Raw genomic sequence first — 24,254 nt, forward strand, 5'->3', positions numbered from 1 at the left:
AGAGATCATAATGACTTGCTGAGTCAATATTTTATTCTGAGCCAATATGGCATTCGGAGTATCAATTTCAAGAACTCCTTTCCTCTGAGGCGTCCCATTACTCACAAGAATCCTTTCAGAAGTGTACATGAACTGGTTATTTGCAACCATGTCAATGAGTTGTTGAGCTTCTGTAGGCGTTTTCTTTAGGTGAATGGATCCACCTGCAGAATGGTCCAATGACATCTTTGATAATTCAGACGGACCATCATAGAATATATCCAGGATGGTCCATTCTGAAAGCATGTCAGAAGGACACTTTTTGGTCAGTTCCTTGTATCTCTCCCAAGCTTCATAGAGGGATTCACCTTCCTTTTGTCTGAAGGTTTGAACATCCACTCTAAGCTTACTAAGCTTTTGAGGAGGAAAGAACTTGGCTAAGAAAGCCGTGACCAGCTTATCCCAAGATTTCAGGCTGTCTTTAGGTTGAGAGTCCAACCATATTCTAGCTCTGTCTCTTACAGCAAATGGGAAAAGCATAAGCCTGTAGACCTCGGGATCAACCCCATTGGTCTTAACAGTATCACAGTGGTGTGCGAAATCGTGATCATTCCATTCCTTGGTAACTGCGCTAAAAACTAAATACGCACGTTCATGATCTTATATCTGTTTCACAACTTCGTACAACTAACCAGCAAGTGCACTGGGTTGTCCAAGTAATAAACCTTACGTGAGTAAGGATCGATCCCACGGAGATTGTCGGCTTGAAGCAAGCTATGGTCACCTTGTAAATCTCAGTCAGGCAGATTAAATTGTATTAAGAAATTATAGTGGATGAAAATAAATAAAATATAAAATAGGATAGTGGTACTTATGTAATTCATTGGTGAGAATTTCAGATAAGCGTATAGAGATGCTTTCGTTCTTCTGATCTCTGCTTTCCTGCTGTCTTCATCCAATCAATCCTACTCCTTTCCATGGCAAGCTTTATGTAGGGCATCACCGTTGTCAATGGCTACATCCCATCTTCCTGTGAAAATGGTCCAACGTGCTATCACTGCATGGCTAATCATCTGTCGGTTCTCGATCATACTGGAATAGGATTTACTATCCTTTTGCGTCTGTCACTACGCCCAGCACTCGCGAGTTTGAAGCTCGTCACAGCCATCCTTTCCTAGATCCTACTCGGAATACCACAGACAAGGTTTAGACTTTCCGGATCTCAGGAATGGCCATCCATGGGTTCTAACTTATACCACGAAGACACTAATATCTCGGACTCGGTCCCCTGTATTAGATATCCAAGAGATATCCATTCAATCTAAGGTAGAACGGAAGTGGTTGTCAAGCACGCGTTCATAAGTTGAGAATGATGATGACTGTCACGATCATCACATCCATCATATTGAAGTGCGAATGAATATGTTAGAAGCGGAATAAGTTGAATTGAATAGAAAAACAGTAGTACTTTGCATTAATCTTTGAGGAACAGCAGAGCTCCACACCTTAATCTATGGTGTGTAGAAACTCTACCGTTGAAAAATACATAAGTGAAAGGTTCAGGCATGGCCGAATGGCCAGCCCCCATGATCTAAGAACTAAACGTCCCAAGATGATCCGAAGATGATCTAAAGATGTAAATACAATAGTAAAAAGTCTTATTTATACTAAACTAGTTACTAGGGTTTACAGAAGTAAGTAATTGATGCATAAATCTACTTCCGAGGCCCACTTGGTGTGTGCTTGGGCTGAGCTTGAAGTTTACACGTGCAAAAACTTCTTTTGGAGTTGAACGCCAAGTTGTAACGTGTTTTTGGCGTTCAACTCTGGTTTGTGACATGTTTCTGGCGTTTAACTCCAGACTACAGCGTAGAACTGGAGTTCAACGCCCTTTTGCGTCCTCTACACTTGAGCAAAGTATGAACTATTATATATTGCTGGAAAGCCCTGGATGTCTACTTTCCAAAGCCGTTGAGATCGCGCCATTTGGAATTCTGTAGCTCCTACAGGGAGGTCAGAATCCAACAGCATCAGTAGTCCTTCTTCAACCTCTGAATCTGATTTTTGCTCAAGTCCCTCAATTTCAGCCAGAAAATACCTGAAATTACAGAAAAACACACAAACTCATAGTAAAGTCCAAAAATGTGAATTTAACATAAAAACTAATAAAAACATCCCTAAAAGTAACTAGATCCTACTAAAAACATACTAAAAATAATGCCAAAAAGCGTATAAATTATCCGCTCATCACAACACCAAACTTATGTTGTTGCTTGTCCCCAAGCAACTGAAAATCAAATAGGATAAAAAGAAGAGAATATACTATAAATTCTAAACTATCAATGAAACATAGCTCCAATCAGATGAGCGGGACTTGTAGCTTTTTGCCTCTTGAATAGTTTTGGCATCTCACTTTATCTATTGAGGTTTAGAATGATTGGCATCTTTAGGAACTCAAAGTTCAGATAGTGTTATTGATTCTCCTAGTTCAGTATGTTGATTCTTGAACACAACTACTTTATGAGTCTTGGCCGTGGCCCTAAGCACTTTGTTTTCCAGTATTACCACCGGATACATAAATGCCACAGACACATAACTGGGTGAACCTTTTTAGATTGTGACTCAGCTTTGCTAAAGTCTCCAATTACAGGTGTCCAGGGTTCTTAAGCACACTCTTCTTTTTCTTTGGACCTTGACTTTAACCGCTCAGTCTCAAGTTTTGACTTGACACCTTCACGCCACAAGCACATGGTTAGGGACAGCTTGGTTTAGCCGCTTAGGCCAGGATTTTATTCCTTTAGGCCCTCCTATCCACTGATGTTCAAAGCCTTGGGATCCTTTTTATTACCCTTGCCTTTTGGTTTTAAGGGCTATTGGCTTTTTGCTCTTGCCTTTTGGTTTTAAGAGCTTTTGTATTCACTTCTTTTTCTTGCTTCAAGAATCATTTTTATGATTTTTCAGATTATCAAATAACATATCTCCTGTTCATCATTCTTTCAAGAGCCAACATATTTAACATTCTAAAACACCAACTTCAAAAGACATATGCACTGTTCAAGCATTCATTCAGAAAATAAAAAGTATTGTCTCCACATCAATATAATTAAACTAAGTTCAAGGATGAATTCGAAACCATATACTTCTTGTTCTTTTGTTTTTGAAACATTTTTCATTTAAGAGAGGTGATGGATTCATATTCACTACTTTAAGGCATAGACACTAATGATCATGTAATAAAGACACAAACATAGATAAACATTTAACATAAGTAAACGAAAAATAGAAATTTTGAGAACAAGGAATGAGTCCACCTTAGTGATGGTGGCGTTTTCTTCTTGAGGTACCAATGATGTCCTTGAGCTCTTCTATGTCTCTTCCTTGTCTTTGTTGCTCCTCCCTCACAACTCTTTGATCTTCTCTAATTTCATGGAGGATGATTGAGTGCTCTTGATGTTCCACCCTTAATTGTCCCATATTGGAACTCAGTTCTCCTAGGGAGGTATTGATTTGCTCCCAAAAGTTCTGTGGAGGAAAGTGCATCCCTTGAGGCATCTCAGGGATTTCTTGGTGATGAGCTTCTTCATGCGTCTCTTGAGATCCATGAATAGGATCTCTTGTTTGCTCCATCCTTTTCTTAGTGATGGGCTTGTCCTCATCAATGAGGATATCTCCCTCTATGTCAATCCCAGCCGAATTGCATAGATGGCAAATGAGGTGAGGAAAAGCTAACCTTGCCATAGTGGAGGACTTGACAGCCACCTTGTAGAGTTCTTGAGGTATAATCTCATGAACCTCCACCTCTTCTCCAATCATGATGCTATGGATCAAGATGGCCCGGTCTATAGTAACTTCAGACCGGTTGCTAGTGGGAATGATTGAGCGTTGAATGAACTCCAACCATCCTCTAGCTACAGGCTTAAGGTCCAGTCTTCTCAGTTGAACCAGTTTGCCTTTTGAGTCAATCTTCCATTGAGCTCCTTCCACACATATGTCCATGAGGACTTGGTCCAACCTTTGATCAAAGTTGACTCTCCTTGTGTAGGGGCGTGCGTTTTCTTCTATCATTGGCAAGTTGAACGCCAACCTCACATTTTTCGGACTAAAATCTAAGTATTTCCCCCGAACCATGGTGAGATAATTCTTTGGGTTCGGGTTCTTATTTTGATCATGGTTCATAGTGATCCATGCATTAGCATAGAACTCCTGAACCATTAGAATTCCGACTTGTTGGATGGGGTTTGTTAGAACTTCCCAACCTCTTCTTTGGATCTCATGTCGGATCTCCGGATACTCATTTTTCTTGAGTTTGAAAGGGACCTCGGGGATCACCTTCTTCTTGGCCACAACATCATAGAAGTGGTCTTGATGGGCTTTGGAGATGAATCTTTCCATCTCCCATGACTCGGAGGTGGAAGCTTTTGTCTTCCCTTTCCCTTTTCTAGAAGATTCTCCGGTCTTAGGTGCCATCAATGGTAATGGAAAAACAAAAAGCTTATGCTTTTACCACACCAAACTTAGAATATTGCTCGCCCTCGAGCAAGAGAAGAAAAAAGAGATGAAGAAGAAGAAGAAATGGAGGAGAGGGAGAGATAGTTGTATTTCGGCCAAGAAGGGGAAGATAAGGTTGTGTTGTGTGAAAAAGAAGAAGAATGGAGGGGTTTATATAGTGGAGGGAGAGGGGTTAAGGTTCGGCCATATGGGATGGGTTTGGGTGGGAAAGTGATTTTGAATTTTGAAGGTAGGTGGGGTTTATGAGGGAGGTTTATGGAGAAGAGTGGATGGATGTGAGTGGTGAAGGGGTAGTAGGGAAGAGAGCTTGAGGTGATAGGTGAAGGGGTAATTGGGAAGAGAGCTTGAGGTAATTGGTGAAGGGGTAATTGGGAAGAGAGCTTGAGGTGATTGGTGAAGGGTTTTGGGGAAGGGTGTTTATTGGGAAGAGAGGATGAATGAGAAGAGGGAAGAGTATGAGTGGAGGTAGGTGGGGATCCTGTAGGTCTACAGATGCTGAGATGATCCTGTGGGGTCCAATGATCCTGAGGTGTCAAGAAATTGCATCCCTGCACCAACTAGGCATGTAAAATGCCTTTGCATGCAATTCTGGCATTTAAACGCCGAATTGGTGCTTGTTCTGGGCGTTCAGCGCCCAGATGCAGCATGTTTCTGGCGTTGAACGCCAGCTCTATGCTTGTTTCTGGCGTTCAGCGCCAGCTTTCCTCAGTGTGCATTCCTGGCGTCTGAATGCCAGGATGCTGCTTGTTTTGGGCGTTCAACGCCAGATCCATGCTCAGTTCTGGCGTTGAACGCCAGCCAGATGCTCCTTACTGGCGTTTAAACGCCAGTAAGCCCTTCCTCCAGGGTGTGATTTTTCTTCTGCTGTTTTTGATTCTGTTTTTAATTTTTTTGTTTATTTTGTGACTCCACATGATTATGAACCTAATGAAACATGAAAGAACAATAAAATAAAAATAAAATTAGATAAATAAAAATTGGGTTGCCTCTCAACAAGCGCTTCTTTAATGTCAATAGCTTGACAGTGGGCTCTCATGGAGCCACACAGGTGATCAGGTCAATTTTATAGACTCCCAACACCAAACTTAGAGTTTGGATATGGGAGTTTAACACCAAACTTAGAGTTTGACTGTGGGGGCTTTAGTTGACTCTGTAATGAGAGAAGCTTTCTATGCTTCCTCTCCATTGTTGCAGAAGGAGATTCTTGAGTTTTAAACACAAGATTGTCCTCATTCAGTTGAAGGATCAATTCTCCTCTGTCTACATCATTCACAGCTCTTGCTGTGGCTAGGAAGGGTCTTTCAAGAATGATGGATTCATCCTCATCTTTCCCAGTATCCAGGATTATGAAATCAGCAGGGATGTAAAGGCCTTCAACCTTTACTAACCCGTCCTCTACTTGTCCATAAGCCTGTTTTCTAGAATTGTCTGCCATTTCTAATGAGATTCTAGTAGCTTGTACCTCAAAGATTCCCAGTTTCTCCATTACAGAGAGGGGCATGAGGTTTATCCCTGACCCAAGGTCACATAGAGCCTTCTCAAAGGTCATGGTGCCTATGGTACAAGGTATTAGGAACTTTCCAGGATCCTGTTTCTTCTGAGGCAATGTCAGTTGATCCAGATCACTTAGTTCATTCATGAGCAAGGAAGGTTCATCTTCCCATGTCTCATTACCAAATAATTTGGCATTCAACTTCATGATTGCATCAACGTACTTGGTAACTTGCTCTTTAGTAACATCCTCATTCTCTTCAGAAGAAGAATACTCATCAGAGCTCATGAAGGGCATAAGGAGGTTGAATGGAATCTCTATGGTCTCTAAATGAGTCTCAGATTACTTTGGTTCCTCAGAGGAAAACTCCTTGTTGATCACTGGACGTCTCAGGAGGTTTTCCTCACTGGGATTCACGTCCTCTCCCTCCCTTGTAGGTTCGGCCATGATGGTCAATTCAATGGACTTGCACTCTCCTTTTGGGTTTTCTTCTGTATTGCTTGGGAGAGTACTAGGAGAAGTTTCAGTGATCTTTTTACTCAGCTGGCCCACTTGTGCTTCCAAATTTCTAATGGATGACCTTGTTTCATTCATGAAACTCAGAGTGGCCTTAGATAGATCAGAGACTAAATTTGCTAAGCTAGATAAATTCTGCTCAGAATTCTCTGTCTGTTACTGAGTGGATGATGGAAAAGGTTTACTATTGTTAAACCTATTTCTTCCACCATTATTAAAGCCTTGTTGAGGCTTTTGTTGATCCTTCCATGACAGATTTGGGTGATTTCTCCATGAGGGGTTATAGGTGTTTCCATAAGGTTCACCCATATAATTTACCTCTGCTATTGCAGGGTTCTCAGGATCATAAGTCTCTTCTTCAGAAGATGCCTCTTGAGTACTATTGGATGCAGCTTGCATTCTATTCAGACTCTGAGAAATCATATTGACCTGCTGAGTCAATATTTTATTCTGGCCAATATGGCATTCAGAGTATCAATTTCAAGAACTCCCTTCTTCTGAGGCGTCCCATTACTCACAGGATTCCTCTCAGAAGTGTACATAAACTGGATATTAGCAACCATGTCAATGAGTTCTTGAGCTTCTGCAGGCGTTTTCTTTAGGTGAATGGATCCACCTGCAGAAGTATCCAATGACATCTTAGCTAATTCAGACAGACCATCATAGAATATATCCAGAATGGTCCATTCTGAAAGCATGTCAGAAGGACACTTTTTGGTTAGTTGCTTGTATCTCTCCCAAGCTTCATAAAGGGATTCACCTTCCTTCTGTCTGAAGGTTTGAACATCCACTCTAAGCTTACTAAGCTTTTGAGGAGGAAAGAACTTTGCTATAAAAGCCGTGACCAGCTTATCCCAAGAGTTCAGGCTATCTTTAGGTTGAGAATCCAACCATATTCTAGCTCTGTCTCTTACAGCAAACGGGAAAAGCATAAGCCTGTAGACCTCGGGGTCAACCCGATTGGTCTTAACAGTATCACAGATCTGCAAGAACTCAGTGAAGAACTGAAAAGGATCTTCAGATGGAAGTCCATGAAACTTGCAGTTCTGCTGCATTAGAGAAACTAATTGAGGTTTCAGCTCAAAATTGTTTGCTCCAATGGTAGGAATGGAGATGCTTCTTCCATGTAAATTGGAATTAGGTGCAGTAAAGTCACCAAGCATCCTCCTTGCATTATTATTATTTTTGGCCGCCATCTCCTCTTCCTGTTCGAAAATTCCTGTAAGGTTGTCTCTGAATTGTTGTATTTTAACTTCTCTTAGTTTCTTTTTCAGAGCCCTTTCAGGTTCAGGGTCTGCTTCAACAAGAATGTTCTTGTCCTTGCTTCTGCTCATATGAAAAAGAAGGGAACAAAAAATAATAATAGGGATCCTCTTTGCCTCAGTAGAGAGAGGTTCCTTTGTGTGAGTAGAAGAAGAAAGGGAATAAGAGTGAAGAAGAATGGATAATCCAAACACAAGGGTAAGGATAGGAGCAGAGATATGAGGTGAGGAGAAGTGTTAGTAGATGAATAAATAAATAGAAGGAGATGAGGGAGACGAAATTTCGAAAATTAATTTTTGAAAAGAAGTTGATGATTTTCGAAAATTAAAGGAGAATTAAAATTAAAATTAAAATTTAAACAATTAATTAACTAAAAAGAATTTTTTTGAAAAAGAGGGAGATATTTTCGAAAATTAGAGAGGGATAGTTAGTTAGGTAGTTTTGAAAGAGATAAGAAACAAACAAAAAGTTAATTAGTTAGTTGAAACAAATTTTGAAAATCAATTTTTAAAAGATAAGAAGATAAGAGGTTAGAAAAGATATTTGAAAAAGATATGATATGAAAAGGTATGATTACAAAGATATGATTTTGAAAAAGATAAGATAAAAAGATATTTTTGAAAAGATATGATTGAAATTAGTTTTGAAAAAGATTTGATTTTTAAAATCACAATTAATGACTTGATTCACAAGAAATCACAACATATGATTCTAGAACTTAAAGTTTGAATCTTTCTTAACAAGCAAATAACAAACTTGAAATTTTTTTGAATAAAAACATTAGTTGTTGATGATATTTTCGAAAATATGATATAAAATTAAGAAAAAGATTTTTTGAAAAATATTTTTAAAATTTTCGAAAATAAATAAGAAAAATGAAAAAGATATAATTTTTTTGAAAAAGATTTTGAAAAAGATAAGATTTTTAAATTGAAATTTTGATTTGACTCATAAGAAACAACTAAATTTTAAAAAGTTTTGAAAAAGTCAACTCAAATTTTCGAATCTATGAGAAGAAAAAGGGGAAGATATTTTTTTGATTTTTGAATTTTCAATGATGAAAGAGAAAAACATCAAAAAGACTCAATGTATGAAAATTTTGGATCAAAACATGTGATGCATGGAAGAACACTATGAATGTCAAGATGAACACCAAGAACACTTTGAATGTCAAGATGAACACCAAGAACTTATTTTTGAAAAATTCTCAAGAAAAGAAAACATACAAGACACCAAACTTAAAGATTTTTAATTTCTAGACACTAAGAATTCAAGAATGCATATGAAAAACAAGAAAAGACACAAAACAAGAAAATATGAAGATCAAACAAGAAGACTTACCAAGAACAACTTGAAGATCATGAAGAACACTATGAATGCATGAGTTTTCGAAAAAATGCATAATTTTTTTTGAAAAAATGCAATTGACACCAAACTTAAAAATTGACTCTAGACTCAAACAAGAAACAAAAAATATTCTTGATTTTATGATTTTATTAATTTTTTTTGGATTTTTGTATATTTTTATTTTTTGAAAAACATATAGGAAAAACAAAATACGAAATTCAAAATTTTTAATAAGAATCCCAGGAATATTTCAATATTGGCCTAAAGCTCCAATCCAAGGGTTGGGCATGGCTTAATAGCCAGCCAGCTTTAGGATATAAATCAGGCATGCAACAGCTGAAATTCCAATTAACTTGCCTCTATGCTGATGGTTGGAAGCCACAGTCCAAAAGAATTAGACATGGCTTTGCAGCCAGCCAGGCTTCAACATGCTTCATGAAACACTAGAATTCATTCTTAAAAATTTAGAATAATTTTCGAAAACAGATGAGAAATTTTTGAAAGATTTTTGAAAAATTTTTGAAAATAAAACAAAAAGAAAATTACCTAATCTGAGCAACAAGATGAACCGTTAGTTGTCCAAACTCGAACAATCCCCGGCAACGGCGCCAAAAACTTGGTGTGCGAAATCGTGATCATTCCATTCCTTGGTAACGGCGCTAAAAACTCAATACGCACGTTCATGATCTTATATCTGTTTCACAACTTCGTACAACTAACCAGCAAGTGCACTGGGTCGTCCAAGTAATAAACCTTACGTGAGTAAGGGTCGATCCCACGGAGATTGTCGGCTCGAAGCAAGCTATGGTCACCTTGTAAATCTCAGTCAGGCGGATTAAATTGTATTAAGAAATTATAGTGGATGAAAATAAATAAAATATAAAATAGGATAGTGGTACTTATGTAATTCATTGGTGAGAATTTCAGATAAGCGTATAGAGATGCTTTCGTTCCTCCGATCTCTGCTTTCCTACTGTCTTCATCCAATCAATCCTACTCCTTTCCATGGCAAGCTTTATGTAGGGCATCACCGTTGTTAATGGCTACATCCCATCCTCCTGTGAAAATGGTCCAATGCGCTGTCACTGCATGGCTAATCATCTGTCGGTTCTCGATCATACTGGAATAGGATTTACTATCCTTTTGCGTCTGTCACTACGCCCAGCACTCGCGAGTTTGAAGCTCGTCACAGCCATCCCTTCCTAGATCCTACTCGGAATACCACAGACAAGGTTTAGACTTTCCGGATCTCAGGAATGGCCATCCATGGGTTCTAACTTATACCACGAAGACAATAATATCTCGGACTTGGTCCCCTGTATTAGATATCCAAGAGATATCCATTCAATCTAAGGTAGAACGGAAGTGGTTGTCAGGCACGCGTTCATAAGTTGAGAATGATGATGACTGTCACGATCATCACATCCATCATATTGAAGTGCGAATAAATATCTTAGAAGCGGAATAAGTTGAATTGAATAGAAAAACAGTAGTACTTTCCATTAATCTTTGAGGAACAGCAGGGCTCCACACCTTAATCTATGGTGTGTAGAAACTCTACCGTTGAAAGATACATAAGTGAAAGGTTCAGGCATGGCTGAATGGCCAGCCCCCATGATCTAAGAACTAAATGTCCCAAGATGATCCGAAGAGGATCTAAAGATGTAAATACAATAGTAAAATGTCCTATTTATACTAAACTAGTTACTAGGGTTTACAGAAGTAAGTAATTGATGCATAAATCCACTTCCGGGATCCACTTGGTGTGTGCTTGGGCTGAGCTTGAAGTTTACACGTGCAAAAGCATCTTTTGGAGTTGAACACCAAGTTGTAACGTGTTTTTGGCGTTCAACTCTGGTTTGTAACGTGTTTCTGGCGTTTAACTCCAGACTGCAGCGTAGAACTGGTGTTCAACGGCCTTTTGCGTCATCTACACTTGGGCAAAGTATGGACTATTATATATTGTTGAAAAGCCCTGGATGTCTAATTTCCAACGCCGTTGAGAGCGCGCCATTTAGAGTTCTGTAGCTCTAGAAAATCCACTTTGAGTGCAGGGAGGTCAGAATCCAACAGCATCAGCAGTCCTTCTTCAACCTCTGAATCTGATTTTTGCTCAAGTCCCTCAATTTTAGCCAGAAAATACCTGAAATCACAGAAAAACACACAAACTCATAGTAAAGTCCAGAAATGTGAATTTAACATAAAAAATAATAAAAACATCCCTAAAAGTAACTAGATCCTACTAAAAACATACTAAAAACAATGCCAAAAAGCGTATAAATTATCCGCTCATCACACAGATTTGCAAGAATTCAGTTAAGAACTGAAAAGGATCTTCTGATGGAGTCCATAAAACTTGCAGTTCTGTTGCATCAGAGAAAGTAATTGAGATTTCAGCTCAAAGTTGTTTGCTCCAATGGCAGGGATTGAGATGCTTCTTCCATGTAAATTAGAATTTGGTGCAGTGAAGTCACCAAGCATCTTCCTTGTATTGTTATTATTTTCGGCCATGTCTCCTTCTTTTTCGAAAATTTCTGTCAGATTTTCTCCAGAGAGTTGTGCTTTAGCTTTCCTTAGCTTCCTCTTTGGAATCCTTTTAGGTTCAGGATCAGCTTCAACAAGAATGTTCTTATCCTTATTCCTGCTCATATGAAAAAGAAGAAAACAGAAAACATGGAATCCTCTATGTCACAGTATAGAAATTCCTTTATGTGAGTAGAAGAAGATATGAATAGAAGAAGGAGAATCCAAATACAAGGGTGAGGAGTAGGTTCGAATTCTTAGATGAAGAGGAGTGTTAGTAAATAAATAAATAAATAGAAGGAGGTGAGGGAGAAGAATTTTTGAAAATTAGATAAAATAAAATAAAAGTATTTTTGTTTTTAAATTAGAATTAAAATAAAAAATTTGAAAATTAAGAAAGGAAAAATTAAATCAAATTAAATTAAATTTAAAACAATTAGTTAATTTAAAAAGGAATTTGAAAAAGAGGGTAGGGATTTTCAAAAATTAGATATAGAATTAGTTAGGTAGTTTTGAAAAAGATATGATTGAAATAGTAAACTTTTAAAATCAAACCAAAAAGTCAAGTAGTTAATTGAAAAAGATTTGAAAATCAATTTTTGAAAAGATAAGAAGTTAGAAAAGAAGTTGGAAAAGATTTTGAAATTGATTTTGAAAAAGATGTGATTGACATTTATTTTGAAAAAGATTTGAAAAAGAAATTTAAAAAGATTTGATTTTTGAAATCAAAGTTGATTACTTGACTAACAAGAAACTAAAAAGACATGATTCTAGAGTTTAAAGATTGAACCTTTCTTACTAGGCAAGTAACAAACTTAAAAATTTTGAATCAATCACATTAATTGTTAGCACTAATTTCGAAAATATGAAATAAAAATAAGAAAAAGATTTTGAAAATCAATTTGAAATTTTCGAAAATCATAAAAGAAAAAATGAAAAAGATTTGATTTTTGAAAAAGTTTTGAAAAAGATAGAATTTTTAAATTGAAAATTTGATTTGACTCATAAGAAACAACTAGATTTTAAAATTTTTTGAAAAAGTCAACTCAAATTTTCAAAAATTTATGAGAGAAAAAGGGAAAGATATTTTTTTGATTTTTGAATTTTAATGATGAGAGAGAAAAACATCAAAAAGACTCGATGCATGAAAATTCTGAATCAAAACACATGATGCATGCAATAACACTTTGAATGTCAAGATGAACACCAAGAACACTTTGAAGATCAAGATGAACATCAAGACTTATTTTTTAAAATTTTTAAGAAAAGAAAAACATGCAAGACACCAAACTTAGAGATTTTTCATGTTTAGACACTATGAATGCAAAAATGTATATGAAAAACAACAAAAGACACAAAACAAGAAATTTTAAAGATCAAACAAGGAGACTTACCAACAACAACTTGAAGATCATGAAGAACACATGCATGAGTTTTCGAAAAATGCACAAATTATAAAAACATGCAATTGACACCAAACTTAAAATTTACTCAAGACTTAAACAAGAAACACAAAATTATTTTTGGTTTTTATGATTTTATTAATTTTTTTTTTGGTTTTTTTTTCGAAAATTATTTTGGGAAAAATGAAATTGAAATTTTTTTTTATTATTTTCAAAAATAAGAAATAAAAAGCTTAAAAATAAAATAAAATTACCTAATCTGAGCAACAAGATGAACCGTCAGTTGTCCAAACTTGAACAATCCCCGGCAACGGCGCCAAAAAGTTGGTGCGCAGAAATCGTGACGGTTCCATTCCTTGGTAATGGCGCTAAAAACTCAATACGCACATTCATAATCTTAGGTCTTTGTCACAACTTCGCACAACTAACCAGCAAGTGCACTGGGTGGTCCAAGTAATAAACCTTATGTGAGTAAGGGTCGATCCCACGGAGATTGTCGGCTTGAAGCAAGCTAGGGTCACCTTGTAAATCTCAGTCAGGCGGATTCAATTGATTATAGAGATTTAATAATTAAAAGATAAATAAAACGTAAATTAAAGATAGAGATACTTATGTAATTCATTGGTGAGAATTTCAGATAAGCGTATGAAGATGCTTGTTCCTCCTGAACCTCTGCTTTCCTATTGTCTTCATCCAATCATTCATACTCCTTTCTATGGCAAGCTGTATGTTAGGCATCACCGTTGTCAATGGCTACATCCTGTCCTCTCAGTGAAAATGGTCCAATGCACTGTCACTGCATGGCTAATCATCTGTCGGTTCTCGATCAAACTGGAATAGGATCCATTGACCCTTTTGCGTCTGTCACTATGCCCAGCACTCACGAGTTTGAAGCTCGTCGCAGCCATCCCTTCCCAGATCCTACTCAGAATACCATAGACAAAGTTTAGACTTTCCGGATCTCAAGAATGGCAGTCCATGGATTCTAACTTATATCACGAAGATTCTGATTAAGGAATCCCAGAGATACTCATTCAATCTAAGGTAGAACGGAAGTGGTTGTTAGGCACGCGTTCATAGGTTGGGAATGATGATGACTGTCACGATCATCACATTCATATTGAGGTGCGAATGAATATCTTAGAATCGGAATAAGCTTGAATTGAATAGAAAAACAATAGAACTTTATATTAATTCGTGAGGAACAGCAGAGCTCCACACCTTAATCTATGGTGTGTAGAAACTCTACCGTTGAAAATACATAAGAACAAGGTCCAGGAATGGCCGAATGGCCAGCCCCCTGAACATGATCAAAGGATCAAAAGACAATCCAAAGATATCCAAAGATGTAAATACAATAGTAAAAAGTCCTATTTATACTAAACTAGTTACTAGGGTTTACAGAAATGAGTAATTGATGCAGAAATCTACTTCCGGGGCCCACTTGGTGTGTGCTTGGGCTGAGCATTGAGCTTTACACGTGTAGAGGCTTCTCTTGGAGTTGAACGCCAGTTTGTAACCTGTTTTCTGGCGTTTAACTCCACTTTGCAACCTGTTTCTGGCATTTAACTCCAGAATGCAGCATGGAACTGGCATTGAACGCCAGTTTGCGTTATCTACACTCGGGCAAAGTATGGACTATTATATATTTCTGGAAAGCCCTGGATGTCTACTTTCCAACGCAATTGAGAGCGCGCCATTTGGAGTTCTGTAGCTCCAGAAAATCTACTTTGAGTGCAGGGAGGTCAGAATCCAACAGCATCTGCAGTCCTTCTTCAACCTCTGAATCTGATTTTTGCTCAAGTCCCTCAATTTCAGCCAGAAATTACCTGAAATTACAGAAAAACACACAAACTCATAGTAAAGTCCAGAAATGTGATTTTTATTGAAAAACTAATAAAAATATACTAAAAACTAACTAAATCATACTAAAAATTATGTAAAAACAATGCCAAAAAGCGTATAAATTATCCGCTCATCAGTGGCGCCATTCCTATCCCATTTCCACACCTTGCAAGGAAGTCAAGGAAGCAGATGGAACTTGATCCCAAAATGGTAGAAATTTTCAAAAAGGTTGAGGTAACTGTTCCCTTTTTTTATGTTATTCAACAAGTACCTAAATATGCAAAGTTTCTGAAAGATTTATGCATACATAAAGATAAAATTAATGAACTATAAACTATTCCTTTAGGTAGTTCTATATCTGCTTTAATGCGAGGTATACCTAAAATATATAGTGATCCAGTTCCATGCATGGTTAACTGTACCATTGGAGGTGTAATATTTTCTGACTGGATGTGTGATTTAGGAGCATGTGTTAGTATAATGCCATTGTCTATATATGATGCTTTGAGGCTCCCTCCCTTAAAAAGGTCGGCAGCTTGTTTTGTGTTAGCAGATAAAAGCATTATTACAATGGTTTGAATTGCTGAAGACGTGCTAGTGAGCATTAAGGGGCTCACATTTCCCATTGACTTCTATATCTTGGAAATGCCCCCTAATGACTCAGGAAGACCATCATCAATCCTGCTTGGAAGACCATTCCTGAAGACTTCAAAATTCAAGCTGGATGCATTCTCAAGAACTTACTCCTTTGGGATAGATGGCAGAGCTGTAAGTTTTAGTTTAAATGAAGCTATGAAGCACCCTCTGAAAGATCATTCTATCTTCCAGTGTGACATTATTGATGAAACTGTAGCTGAATTTCACCAAGAAGAAGCAGAAGAGAGACACATGGAGTAAGGTCCAAGTGTGGGGACACCGTCTGAACATAATGAAGATACCTTGCCATTATCACTAGCTCCAGATGATCCAAAGCCTAGCCATGAGCAGAAATTGGACTTAAAACCCCTTCCACCCCACCTCAAGTATGCTTACCTTGAGGATAATCGGAAGCTCCCAGTTATCATTACAAGGGAACTCACTTCCCAATAAGAGGAGTGATGCGTGAGCATCTTTCCTATCTTTTCCTAGTGAATTTAAGTTTAAATTGTTAAGTTTTATCAAGAATTTATTATCTTTCAGCCACTATGGATGCTACTTTGAGTCTAGTGTAATTTTGTTTATTTTAGGTAGCATTCGGATGAATTTGATGGAGTTCCTATAGAAAAAGAGAAGAAACTAAGAAGCTGACTAGTGAGGAGCGACGCGTACGTGTGACTGACGCATACGCGTGAAAAGCGAAGCTACTCAGCGACGCGTGCACGTACTTGACGCGTATGCGTGACATGCGAAACAGACCATCGATGCGTACGCGTGATATGCGTGACATGCAGGAAATGCAAAAAATGCTGGGGACGATTTCAGGCCAAGTTTTGACCCAATTTTCGGCCTAGAAACATAGACTAGATCCAGGGGAGAGCAGAGACTCAAGGGAGATTCACACAAGAATGGTTATGCCCACTCCAAGTTAGGCGTGGACCCTACGAAGCAAGTGGTCCCCATCCATCAATTGAAGACATGCTGATTGCTTTAATTAATTCTTATTTAGATTTAAATATTATTTTAAAATAGGAAAAGATATTAGTTTTAGTTTTAGAAGATAGATTTTAAATTTATTAGGATTAGATATAAAAAGGGATTCCAACAGGGTGATTCCAACACAACATTATTCCATTCCAATTTACAATCCTTATTTTTCTCTGAACCATGAGCAACTAAACCTCCATTGTTAAGGTTAGGAGCTTTGTCTATTTGTATGGATTGATTTTATTGCTTTTTAAATTTTAATTCATGTGTGGATTTATAATTTAAGAATTGTTTTCGCTCTTTATCTTATGAATTTGGGTGGAACGGAAGTATGACCCTCTTTCTATTTGAGTTCTTGTATAACTTGGAAAAGCTCTTTACTTCAACAACAGCTTGAAAACATATTCTCCTAAATTTTAATTATCTGAATTTAACGGGATACGTGACATATAATCCTTTTATTTTTGGGTAATTAGAGTTTTTGTGGCATATAAACTGGAATTTGATCATCACTCCCTAATTGGAATTAATTGACCAAGGAATTGGCTGTTGATGAATTTTAGAAGAGACTAGAAAGGTCTAAGGAATTAGGGTCTAGTCACATATAGTTTGCCATAAATTAAATCCTACGTGATTAAAATAGTTAGTAAGAAAAGTTAATCTGGAAAAATAGATAACTCTGAAACCTTAACTGCCTTCTCCATATTTTATTCCCAACTCGTTTACTTTACTATTTTAATTTCTGCACGATTGTTTAATGCTCTTTGAACACTCAACATTATTTTCTGCTTGCCTGACTAAGCCAATCACCTAATTATTTTTTCTTGATCCATCAATCCTCGTGGGATCGACCCTTACTCACCTGAGGTATTACTTGGTACGACCCAGTGCACTTGCCAGTTAGTTTGTGGGTTATAAATATCCGCGACCAAGGAGCAGCTGCTTAGTGTGCTGAAAAGACACAAGAAAGCAATTGGGTGGAGCTTGGAGGATATAGTAGGCATCAGCCCTCAAGTTTGTGAGCACAGAATATAATTAGAAGAGGGAGCAAAGCCTGTCTGTCAACCCCAAAGAAGACTGAATCCCACCATCTTAGAAGTTGTCAAGAAAGAAGTGACCAGGCTACTTGAAGCAGATATCATCTACCCCATCTCAGATAGTGAATGGGTTAGTCCATTACAACTGGTGCTCAAGAAGTCTAGAGTCACAACAGTAAAGAATGAGCATGGAGAGCTCCTAACAACTAGAGTGCAGAATTCATGGAGAGTTTGCATTGATTACAGGCATCTCAACCAAGCCACTCGCAAGGATCATTATCCCTTGCCATTTATTGATCAGATGCTTGATCGCCTGTCAGGTAAATCTCATTATTGCTTTTTAGATGGTTATACAGGCTATTTTCAAATTCATATAGCTCCTGAAGATCAGGAGAAAACTACTTTTACATGTCCCTTTGGAACGTATGCATACAAAAGGATGCCTTTTGGCTTATGTAATGCACCGGCTACTTTCCAAAGATGCATGATGATTATCTTTTCAGGTCTTATTGAGAACTGTATGGAAGTTTTCATGGATGATTTTAGCGTATATGGTGATTCCTTTAACCTTTGCTTGGATAGTTTAGCTAGAGTATTAGACAGGTGTGTGAGTTCAAACCTTGTATTGAATTTTGAAAAATGTCACTTTATGGTGAAACAAGGTATTGTACTAGGACATGTTGTTTCTAATACTAGTATTTCTGTAGATCCAGCAAAGGTAGATGTCATTTCTAGTTTACCTTACCCCTCCTCTGTGAGGGAAGTCTGTTCATTCCTTGGCCATGCAGGTTTTTACCAAAGATTTATTAAGGACTTCAGTATGGTAGCATTGCTTTTATCCAGACTGCTGCAGAAAGATGTTGAGTTCGAGCTGAGTGAGGATTGCATGCAACCTGAGGTATTACTTGGTACGACCCGGTACACTTGCCAGTTAATTTGTGGGTTATAAATATCCGTGACCAAGTTTTTGGCGCCGTTGCCGGGGATTGACTGTGATTAACAACTATCAGTTGTTTAATTGCTTAGATTAGGCGTTTTAGTTTTAATTTTATTTAAATTTTGTTTATTATTTTCAAAAAAAATATTTTTTATTGTGCTAATATTTTTCCTTAATTTCTAAAATTAAGTTTGGTGTCACCTAGTTAATTCTATTTTAATTGTCTTGTTTATTTTTCCTGTTAATTTTTGAAAATTTCTGTTTAATCTTAGTTATTATTTTCGAAATATAATCATTTATTTTCTTTAGCATTTTTATTTTATTATTTTACACAGGATACCTCACTAGGACTTCTCTGAACTCTGACGTAGAGAATCCCATCTTTTCTTGTTTTCTGTTGGTTTATGCGCAGGAATAGAGACAAGGAACCTCCGTTAGACTTTGATCCAGAACTCGAAAGGACTTGTAGGTGACGTTTACAACAAGCAAGACTTTGCAAGCCTGCAAAATCCACTATGGATCACAATAATGCTGTTAATACCAATGTGGCAAATCCCAATGGGAATGCAGAACAAAGGAGAGTGCATGGCTCTTACTCTGCTCCTACTACAGATCTTTATGGAAAAATCATTGTGGTGCCTCCTATAACTGTGAACAACTTTGAGTTGAAGCCACAATTGATCACCCTGGTGCAACAAAACTGCCAGTATCATGGTCTTCCCCACGAAGACCCAAATCAATTTATTTCTAATTTTTTGCAGATTTGTGATACTGTGAAGACGAATGGAGTGAACCCAGAGGTGTACAAACTCATGCTCTTCCCATTTGCTCTGAAGGATGGAGCAAAGCTATGGCTAGATTCTCAGCCCAAGGAGAGTTTGAATACTTGGGACAAGGTTGTTACTGAGTTTCTTACTAAATTTTTCCCACCTAAGAAGCTGACTAAGCTTAGGGTGGAGGTTCAGACCTTCAGGCAGAGGGATAGTGAAACTCTTTAGGAAGCTTGAGAGAGGTACAAGCTACTAATTAGGCAATGCCCTTCGGACATGTTCTCTAAATGGACCCAACTAGACATCTTTTATGAAGGCTTGGGTGAAATGTCCAAGATGTGCTTAGATAATTCTGCAGGTGGTTCATTACACAAGAAGAAAACACCGGAGGAGACTATTGAGCTGATTGAATTGGTTGCTAGCAACCAATATTTATACTCATCAAACAGGAATCCTGTAAACTCTGAGGCTCCTCAGAAGAAGGGTGTTATAGAAGTAGAAGCTCTTAATGCTCTTCTTGCTCAGAACAAGCTTATGTCTCAACAAATAAGTCTACTTACTCAACAAATGGGTGGAATGCAAGTCTCAGCTATCAACACTAAAAACCCATCTCAAGAGGCCCCTTATGACATGACAGGTAATCTTGTACAAAATGATAATTATGACTATGCTCAATGCTCTTCTAAGCAGGTCAATTACATGGGGAGTGGTTATAGAAATCCCAACAATGATCCATATTCTAAGATATACAATCAGGGGTGGAGAAGTCACCCAAATTTTGGATGGAGGGACCATTCTCTGATTCTCAAGGTAGCTTCCAACAGAATAATCACAATGACTTCCAATTTCAGTCTCAGCAGCAACAATCACCTGAGCAGGCAAACTCTAAACCCCAAGAAGATTCTAACTGGGAGATGATGAGCGGATAATTTATACGCTTTTTGGCATTATTTTTAGTATGTTTTTAGTATATTTTAGTTAGTTTTTATTATGTTTTTATTAGTTTTTAAATAAAAATCACATTTCTAGACTTTACTATGAGTTTGTGTATTTTTCTGTGATTTCAGGTATTTTCTGGCTAAAATTGAGGGACCTGAGCAAAAACCTGATTCAGAGGCTGAAAAAGGACTGCAGATGCTGATGGATTCTGACCTCCTTGCACTCGAAGTGGATTTTCTGGAGCTACAGAAACCCAATTGGTGCGCTCTTAATTGCGTTGGAAAGTAGACAGCCTGGGCTTTCCCGCAATATATAATAGTCCATGCTTTGCCTGAGATTTGATGGCCCAAACCGGCATTCCAAGTCAGCATAGAAATTCTGGCGTCAAAACGCCAGAACTGGCATAAAAGATGGAGTTAAACGCCCAAACTGGCACAAAAGCTGGCGTTTAACTCCAAGAAAAGTCTCTACACGTGAAAGCTTCAATGCTCAGCCCAAGAACACACCAAGTGGGCCCGGAAGTGGATTCTGCATCATTTACTCATTTCTGTAAACCCTAGGTTACTAGTTTTCTACAAATAGGACTTTTGCTATTGTATTTTAAAACACTTGATCATACTTTTCATCTTGGAACTTGTATGTTCACGCTTTGGGAGGCTGGCCATTCGGCCATGCCTAGACCTTTTGTTCTTATGTATTTTCAATGGTAGAGTTTCTACACACCATAGATTAAGGTGTGGAGCTCTGCTGTTCCTCATGAATTAATGCAAACTACTATTGTTTTTCTATTCAATTCAAGCCTACTTCTTCTCTAAGATATACACTCGTTCTTCAACCTTAAGGATGTGATGATCCGTGACACTCATCATCATTCTCACCTATAAACACGTGCCTGACAACCACCTCTGTTCTACCTGCAATAGCTTGAGTGCGTATCTCTTAGCCTCCTGATTCATGACACATGGTTGCCTCGTCTGACAACCAAGTCTTCCATTCCATGAGATTAGAGTCTTCGTGGTATAAACTAGAATCAATTGGCAGCATTCCTGAGATCCAGAATGTCTAAACCTTGTCTGTGGTATTTCGAGTAGGATCTGGGAAGGGATGACTGTGACAAGCTTCAAACTCTCAATTGTTAGGCGTAGTGACAGACGCAAAAGGATCAATGGATCCTATTCCAACATGATCGAGAACAAACAGCTGATTAGCCATGCGGTGACAGCGCATTTGGACCATTTTCACTGAGAGGACGGGAGGTAGCCATTGACAACGGTGAAACCCAACATAAGCTTTACATGGAATGGAGTATGAATGATTGGAAGAAGGCAATAGGAAAGCAGAGGTTCAGAAGGAACAAAGCATCTTCATACGCTTATCTGAAATTCTCACCAATGAATTACATAAATATCTCTATCTTTATTTTATGTTTTATTTATCTTTTAATTATCAATTCTCCATAACCATTTGAATCTGCCTGACTGAGATTTACAAGATGACCATAGCTTGCTTCAAGCCAACAATCTCCGTGGGATCGACCCTTACTCACGTAAGGTTTATTACTTGGACGACCCAGTGCACTTGCTGGTTAGTTGTGCAGAGTTGTGATAAAGAGTTGAGATTACAATTGTGCGTACCAAGCTGTTGGCGCCATTGATGTTCACAATTTTGTGCACTAAGTTTTTGGCGCCGTTGCCGGGGATCGTTCGAGTTTGGACAACTGACGGTTTATCTTGTTGTTCAGATTAGGTAATTTTATTTTATGTTTAAGCTTTTTACCTTTTAATTTTCGAAAAATTTCAAAAAAAATATTTTTTTTATTTCTATTTTGTTCCAAAGAGTTTTTAAGAATGAATTCTAGAGTTTCATGATGATTTGTTGATGTCTGGCTGGCTGTGAAGCCATGTCTAATCTTTTGGACCGAGGTTTCAGCTTATCATCACAAGAGCTTGTTGATTTCTATCAATCTTGCTGTTGAACGTAATAATTTGCTAAAGCTTGGCTGGCTATTGGCCATGTCTAGTGTTTTGGACCGAAGCTTTCACTGAAAGCTTGGCTAGCTAGTAAGCCATGTCTAATTCCTGGACCGGAGTTTTAGACTAACATTGCATGATTCTTGGAATTCTCATTAAGAATTTTGAAGTCCTTTTTCTCTTTTTCCATATAATTTTCGAAAAATCACAAAGAAATTTATAAAATCATAAAAACCAAAAATATTTTGTGTTTCTTGTTTGAGTCAAGTGTCAATTTTTAAGTTTGGTGTCAATTGCATGTCTTTATTCTTCCTGCATTTTTTCGAATATATGCATTATATTCTTCATTGATCTTCAAATTGTTCTTGATGATTTCAGTTGTTTAATTTCTTTAATTTCTCTTATTTTGTGTCTTTTGTTGTTTCTTACATGCATTTTCAAATTGTTATAGTCCTTAGTATACAAACTTCTAAGTTTGGTGTCTTGCATGCATTGTTTATTTGATCTTAGTTGCATTTTTTTATTGTTTCTCATCATTAAAAATTCATAAAAAATTTTAAATTGTGTCTTTTCAAGTCAATAACACAGAGAATTGAAGATTCAGAACATTCAGCAGAGGAATTACACAGAAAAAGCTGGTCATTCAAAATGCTCAGTGAAGAAGAAAAACTAGCGTTTAAACGCCAGCCAGGCTGGTCATTAAACGCCCAAAAAGGTAGCATTTTGGGCGTTAAACGCTAGAATGGATGCCATTCTGGGTGTTTAACGCGAGGAGGATACTAGAGGGAAGATTTTGTTTTTAATTCAAATCTTTTTCAAATTTTCATAATTTTTCAAAATCAAATTTTTTTCAAATCATATCTTTTCAATCATATCTTTTCAAAATCAATTTCTTTTCAATTTTTTTATTTATTACTATTTTCGAAAATCCTTGCTACAGTTAGTGATTTAATTCAAAATTTTCAAGTTGTTACTTGCCTATTAAGAAAGGATCAAAAGTTTTAATTCTAGAATCATATCTTTTAATTTCTTGTTGGTCAAGTAATCAACTTTAATTTTAAAAACTTTCTTCTTTTAAATTTGATTCTCAATCATATCTTCTCAATCATGTCTTTTCAATAACATCTTTTTCAAAATTAAGTTTCAATCATACCTTTTTTATTTCAAATTTCGAAATCTTTTTCAAAAATCACTTAATTTCTTTCCCAATCTTAGTTTTCGAAAATCATTTACCAAATTTTCAAAATTTCTCTTCATTATTTCAAAATCTTTTTACTTTATTTTCAAAAATTCTTCCCCTCTTCCTACATCCTTCTATTTATGGACTAACACTCCTCCTCAATGTACAATTCGAACTCTATCCCTCTTGATAAGTTCGAATTCTTTCTTCTCTACCTTCTCCTTCTATTCTTCTTTACCTCTGACACATCAAGGAATCTCTATACTGTGACATAGAGGATTCCATATTTTCTTCTCCTTTCTTTTCATATGAGCAGGAGCAAGGACAAAGGCATTCTTGTTGAAGCTGATCCTGAACCTGAAAGGACCTTGAAGAGAAAGCTAAGAGAAGCTAAAGTACAACTCTCTATAGAGGACCTAACAGAACTTTTCAAACAAGAAGAAGCCATGGCAGCCGAAAACAACAATAATGCCAACAATGCAAGGAAGGTGCTTGGTGACTTTACTGCACCTACTCCTGACTTCTATGGGAGTAGCATCTCAATCCCTACCATTGGAGCAAACAACTTTGAGCTTAAGCCTCAATTAGTTTCTCTAATGCAACAGAATTGCAAGTTTCATGGACTTCCATTAGAAGATCTTCATCAATTCTTAGCTGAATTCTTGCAAATCTGTGACACTGTCAAGACTAATGGGGTTGATCCCGAGGTCTATAGACTTATGGTTTTTCCCTTTGCTATAAGAGACAGAGCTAGAACATGGTTGGATTCACAACCTAAAGAAAGCCTGAACTCTTGGGAAAAGCTAGTCAATGCCTTCTTGGAAAAATTCTTTCCACCTCAAAAATTGAGCAAGCTTAGAGTGGAAGTCCAAACCTTCAGACAGAAGGAACGTGAATCCCTCTATGAAGCCTGGGAAAGAT

General features: G+C 37.3%; 2 non-coding genes across 2 annotated transcripts; both read left to right on the forward strand.

Moving 5' to 3' along the window:
• The first annotated feature begins 279 nt into the window (after positions 1 to 279).
• LOC112731914 (small nucleolar RNA R71) lies at positions 280 to 387 on the forward strand. Its single transcript, XR_003167663.1, has one exon. It is a non-coding gene; the product is annotated as a small nucleolar RNA R71 (small nucleolar RNA).
• A 6,801-nt stretch (positions 388 to 7,188) lies between these two features.
• LOC112730898 (small nucleolar RNA R71) lies at positions 7,189 to 7,296 on the forward strand. Its single transcript, XR_003166700.1, has one exon. It is a non-coding gene; the product is annotated as a small nucleolar RNA R71 (small nucleolar RNA).
• Positions 7,297 to 24,254: the final 16,958 nt, after the last annotated feature.

Source organism: Arachis hypogaea, chromosome 12, assembly GCF_003086295.3.
Source record: "Arachis hypogaea cultivar Tifrunner chromosome 12, arahy.Tifrunner.gnm2.J5K5, whole genome shotgun sequence".
NCBI lineage: Eukaryota > Viridiplantae > Streptophyta > Magnoliopsida > Fabales > Fabaceae > Arachis > Arachis hypogaea.